At 40.3% G+C, this 6,629-nt stretch overlaps 1 pseudogene; it reads left to right on the top strand.

The window, feature by feature from the left end:
- The first annotated feature begins 1,024 nt into the window (after positions 1-1,024).
- On the top strand, positions 1,025-5,360 carry LOC147031962 (uncharacterized; annotated as a pseudogene).
- The last annotated feature ends 1,269 nt before the right edge of the window (positions 5,361-6,629 follow it).

Here is a 6,629-nt window from a genome sequence, read left to right as displayed (position 1 = left end):
AAAAAAAACCTCAGCCAAACTTCCCTGTCAGCCAACTCCACAGGAAGGCATAATTAATTGTGGCCACTATGTCGTAATAAGTAGCAGAGTTCGAGTTCATAAAATGTTCAAGAAAATGCGTTTTTTTAAAAAATTCCAGGTCCTTCATCTTCAATGAAATTGCATCATATATTTGCAAATATTTTAACCTCTTGGAATTGATTGAGAAGATTCCTATAAAAATTCACGTCAAAGTATGGTTTTTATTTTTACAAACCTTAATTGTCCAAAATGACATTGATGAAAAGTCTTCCTCAATGGATTTTAAAAACCCGATGAGATATATATATATATATATATATATATATATATATATATATATATATATATATATATATATATATATATATATATATATATATATATATGTGTGTGTGTTGTGTGTTGTGCACACAAACAGACCATACCTCGTGCCTCATGCAAACAAAAGAAGTGTTAAAACAGTTCTTTCCTTGACTGAAAACTCGATTTTTTTACTTTCATCAAAATTTATAATATGTAAGTCATGGGAAGTTTGACTATTTAATGACGTCATATTGAGGGCGTTTCAAATGATCAGCCCACACCCAGACTCAACATAAGGCATGGTTGCAGTGGTATCCTGAGGATTTTGGTGAACGGCAGCAGCAGAAGGCTCTTGGTGCACGAGGCAACAACAGCAGCAGAATTATAGTATTTCAGTGTCAATCACATGAAAGTAAGCACAATGAAATCAGACTTTTTAGAGTTTTAGAAAGAAAACTACCGTGCAACAGATTTTGCAAATTCTACGACAGGTATGATTAACTCAGCGCTCACAAGCACCTTCTATATTATAAAAAAAATAATGTTTACACTGGAGGGATGTGCTATTTGAATAAGATATTTAGTTTAAATCACTCTTTATGCTGAAGGAGTTTCAAGGTGGGTCTGGTCGAGCAAGGGTAGAAGGATATAAAGAAATCATGTCAATCTCATGTGCATGCAACTTTAGGTTTATCCAAGAATGATGATGGCTGGTTCCATACAAGAAGCACCACATCACAGCCCTCTTGTGAACATCATGGAAGCAGATTTCTCTTCTAACACTGTAGATCTCCAGAATGCATTAAAAGGTATGGATAACAAAGAACAAAGAGTAGCAGTTTAAGGTTGAATAGACACAAGATGATCCGTCAACATGTGGCCTTACATGAGAAGTCAGCAGAAGATAATTATTTTTTCATTTAATTGAGTTTTTAATTATCTTTTAACAAATTGATTGTTGAAAGTGAAGTCGCTCATACTTTATCTAAGGCCACAGCAGTGCTGAGGGAGATAGACAATTCAAATTTTAAAATAGGGACTGAAAAACGACTGGGTGAGAGAATGATGAGATGCATAATTATTTTGTGCTGCTCCAATATGGGGCCAAGATGAGATATAAAGATGAGTTATAAAATTCAGGGGATAAAATACAAGGGCGAAAGCTTAAGCAACAAATCTTGGGAAAGGGTAAAAGGTTAAAAACATAAAATACAGAATGTGGATGGAGGAATTTCTTGGGTGACTTAACAGCCTCACACGTTCCCTAAAGAACACAAAAAGTTCTTGTAATGGTGTGTCAGAGTGAGCGAATGAGTTTGCACTGCTTATGAGATATATTGTAATCTCTATACACTGGCAAGGCTGTACATTGGTAAATGTCCTGTGTTATATTTGTTCTTGTGTTGTTACATTACTTTCTGGGATGGATTGAATCACTTGTTTCTATTTTCGATGATAAGATCTTGAAATTAAAGATATTGTTTTGACGCATTCCTTCTTGCGATCTCATGTTCTTTCAGTTTTTGTTCCCAATTTACAATACAATCCCTAATTTCACATCCCTCTACAAGGAGTATGACCATACTCCATGATTACTTAGACTCACAATATTTCCTTTACAATGATTGCTACAATGTTTTTGTTGTGTTTCAATCAAATGTTAGTTATCACAAGACAAAAAATAATTATTTTGCAAGAGCTTGGCCAAATTATTACATAAAATTAGTGGTTGTAGTAATACTTAAAAAGCCAGGTATACACAAGTGGGACTTAACCATGAAAATCCCAGGAGGTTCACCTGGATGTTCCTGGGGCATCTCACACAAGAGGCATGTCGAGTTTGTCTCAGAATGGAGCGCACACGTCCTGTGGGATTTTAGTGTGAATAACCTCAGTTGACCAAGTATTGCCCAGTAATTTGCATTAAGGAGCAGAAACTGAGTGAACTGCTCTCCGAGTGAAAGGCGCACGACTTACCAACAAGGTTTTGATGTCGTATTCATCCATCCTCATGATATCCTCACATTTCATTGCCCCAAGAGTTGTGATAAATCAGATGGCTTATTAGAATTGCCCACTTTCTATCATCTCTCAGTTGGAACAAAGGAAGAAACGACTTCAATTTAACCTTGTAAGTTAAATTATGGTGTAATAGTTGGAGCACAAACTCTGTCTGGGAGGTCACCGGTTTGAACCTGACCTCGCCGTGTCATAGCAAAGACTAAAAACGGTACATGCTCCTTCCTTGTTTGACGCTTTGCATTTATAAAAGATAGAGCATTGACAACCATTGTGCAGACTTAATTTGCTTAATGGCCTTCAGTGTTGATATAAAATAAAATAAAATAAAAAGGTTCATGAAGTCCATTGCTTTACTGCATGACCAGCTGAAAATATATATTTTGATGGTTGTGGCTCGGGATTGGACTTCGTGCACCCACCTCCCACCCCTACAGGGAATGGAAGCGCACGCACACGCACGCGTCAGTTATTAATTCAGGATTCTGTTTAGAGTTTGGTAAATCGTATTCATGTGGTCAATATGCATTGTGCATGTAGAAGATAACATTTTTTTCCTCCACTCCCCCTTTTCGATTTCCCCATGTCTCAATTTCCTTTCATTTCTATATCTTTCTATCTCTTTCTCTGCCAACATTTTCCTCCACCTAATGCCATTCATTGCCATCCACAAGCAGACTCATTTAACACAATTCGCTGCAACAATGTTCGCACACTTTGGGCTAACGGCACCGAAACGGGGCTGACGGTTACGCAGGACAGATGGGCCAGTGAGAAGCCAGCGAGAGTGGAAGGTTCAAGAAGTGCCCGCCCACGCGCGGCAAAAGGAGAAAATGGCGGAGCTGGGCCGATTTCTCTCTATCGCCAACGGACCCGATCAGATGAAGACCGAAAGAGAGCGTCTTTCGCCAATAACCTTTTACCCCACTCGCAATTCAAATCCGTATCCTCTCTCCACTTTCTTCCACACCTCACACCTTCCTCATTTCACACACACCTTCTTCTCTTCTGCAACTTCTCTTCACTTTTCGCTGTGCGACTTTTGATACGACACAGCCACTGCGCAGTATTTCCCAGCAGCTCCGTGTCGACAGCGCCGCCTTCAAAACGCCTAAATCTGCCAATATTTGAACCGAATGAGCCATCCTAAGCCCGCGGAGCATCATGTCAGCAGGACGGGTTCCGACCGGTGACCCCAGACCATCGGGGCTGTTCCAAGGGGAGGTACCAGGCATGAGTTCGGGTGCTGAGCTGTGGCAAGATCGCTCGAATCGGAGCAATCTCAGATGTGCTGAAGGCATGACCAAGTCCCTTAACTCTCTCTAAGCTCCTATGATCTTCTCCATCAACCCTTCTTTCTGTGTCCTTCCTCAGGTCTGGATCCATTTATGTATTTTATGACAAGTAATTGTTCATAAGTGCTCTGGGGTCAGGTATGACCGGTAGAGGGTGAGGAAAAATGTACACGTGTTTTCAGTTGTGCAAATTGCTTGCCGTGCATGTTTCTCATTTTCCCACAATTTTTGTGTGTGCCTCAACTCCCCACCATTTCTCATGTGAAATTCCACAACTGCCATTCCTCCCGTTATTTCCTTCTCTTTTGATTGCCTTACTTGATGTGTCACAAATTATCGAAGTGTTGAATGTGTCCCGATTTATTTTGCTAAGGGTTGGTCTGAATGAGGTTCCCAGGGAGATTGATCTGAGATCCACAATGTTAATGGTTGCTCTTACAATGTAACCCGCAGCGTTAGTTGCTCGGCCAATTAATTCAACCACTATGGGATTGCTTAGCACAGTTCCCCGACGACCACACTTGGCTCACCAGCACGGTAAACCGACTCTGGGCGCGAAGGTCACGTCAGCCTTTGGAGTTATCCAGAGGTAACGTCCCTAACAATATATATTTGTTGCTGCTTGTTTGAGTTTTTCATTCATGTATGCTTTAGATTAACAATTGATTAACACCTAAGCTTCATTCATTGAAAAGAAATTTAAAACAATCTTTATTTTGTGCATAAGGTTTTATTTTGTATTTTTTTTTCATCGAAGCACAATAAATGGCCTATTTGTCGTCCAGGTACCTCAGTGGAGACCATCAAGAGTGGATCAAGTTGCAAAAGGGGAAGACGCAAACGAGAACCAGAGTGTGGAAAACCACCTTACAGCTACATTGCTCTCATCACCATGGCGATAAGCCAAGCACCATGTCATCGGCTGCCACTTGCTGGTATCTATCGCTTCATCACTGAGCATTTCCCATACTACAGAAACTGCACCAAAGCTTGGCGAAACTCCATACGGCACAACCTAACACTCAATGACTGCTTCGTTAAAGTTCCCCGGGAGCCTGGTTCATCCATGAAAGGGAGCTACTGGATCTTGCACCCTGCAGCTGGGGAAATGTTTTCTCATGGATCTTTTTTGCGTCGCCGCAAACGATTCCATCGACCTGAAATAGTAATTGCAAGCAATGCAGATAATCATCCCGATAGATTTTGCATCCCTGTTGAATCGTCTAACTTTATGGAACCCACCTTCTCCACTGTCAACTCAAGAGAATTTACTGTTGAGAGCCTTTTTTCAGAATCGGATGCATTGCTTTCCAGCAGTCTTTGCACATTACCACGTGTTACTGAACATGTGTGCACACAACATACCCCTGTGATGAAATACGACACATTTTCCTCCAATTCATGGTCACTGCAGGTCTGGCCACAGCCAGGTCTGGATTTTGCCTCTCTGTTTCCTGGTCAATATACCACATTCAATGATCCACATAACCTGCTCCACCACAATGCATCTTCTGAAAGACCAGACTTGTTTTACACATGCAGTGGATGCTCAAAGCCAAACGAGCATCTGGATCCTCATGGTACGGATGCGTTGAATTAATGTCAAATGAGACTGGAATCGAAGAATGTGGTTTTAACTTCAACGAGAATGCGTCAATGGATAAGCCTCCATCCATATTAGATGTCAACCCACCGTTACATTTGATCTCAAAGATCACATGAGAGAGAATGTGAAGGGGGGGGGGAGATAAGTAGGAGAGAGAAATACATAACAAGATGCTTCGAATGGTCGGCAAAATGATTTCCAAAGAGCACACGGACTTTGAGACGTTGAACCCAAAATTTAATCAGTTCATCTTTGTGCCCATTTTGGTGGAAATCCCTTCTGTGGTTCAAAAGTTATTGTAGTAATATAGATTTTTTAATGAAAAGGTCACATGACCAGAGAATATTGGAATCCAAAATCTCATCAGTTCATCTTTGCATTGCAGTAATAGTTGTACCAAGTTTGGTCAAAATCCCTTTAGCGGTTCACAAGTTATAGCGGTAACGAAAAATCTGCGAAACACAAGATGGACGCATAGCCGGACAAACAACCTGAAACCATGCCTGTGGCAGTGGCTGTGTATACATATATATATATATATATATATATATATATATATATATATATATATATATATATATATATATATATATATATATATATATATATATATATATACAGACACTAGAGGTACCAGTGCTATGCATGGGAGAGAGGCCAATTGCAAACGCACAATGTGGAAACAGCAAATCCCAAACAACGAGCCAATTAGAAGGGTACTCGGTAGAGTGCATACCTCTGCCACGCAAGGCCAGATCCACGAGAACACATCAGGGACATTACATTTTTGAAACATCATGCTATACAGAACTATATCGTTTTTGGCCCCATCTCTCAATGGTGAAGAATCACTTAAAAATTAAATAATTCTCACATCCATATCCGGAATTGGATCTTCACCAAAATCGAATCAATTAGTCTTTGCCACACACTCAACCTGTCCACCAAGTTTCATCCAAATCCGTGCACACCTTTTTGAGATATCGTGCAATACATTGTTTTTGCCCCATCTCTCAATGGTGGAGAATCACTTTAAAATTAAATAATTCTCGTATCCAGATCCAGATTTGGATCTTCACCAAGATATAATTTTTTAGTCTTTGCCACACACCCAACCTGTCCACCAAGTTTCAGCCGGATCCGTCCACAAGTTTTTTGACATATCCTGCACACAAACAGACAGACAAAGGGGTGAAAACATAACCTCCTTCACCTTCGGTAGCGGAGGTAATAAATTCCACGTTCCTGGAACACCTTCAGTCAAATGTTAGGCATGGACAGCCTGTTCGTGAAGGACTTGGGCAAAACAAACAAAAAATAAATAAACTCACTGCAGCTCACCCCAACAGAAGTAAGATGGGGAATATTTCTGTGATGTCAATGGC

Source organism: Eptatretus burgeri, chromosome 2, assembly GCF_056783735.1.
Source record: "Eptatretus burgeri isolate ZD-2024b chromosome 2, Ebu_testis_v1, whole genome shotgun sequence".
Taxonomy (NCBI): domain Eukaryota; kingdom Metazoa; phylum Chordata; class Myxini; order Myxiniformes; family Myxinidae; genus Eptatretus; species Eptatretus burgeri.
This window is presented reverse-complemented; position numbering and strand designations above follow the sequence as displayed.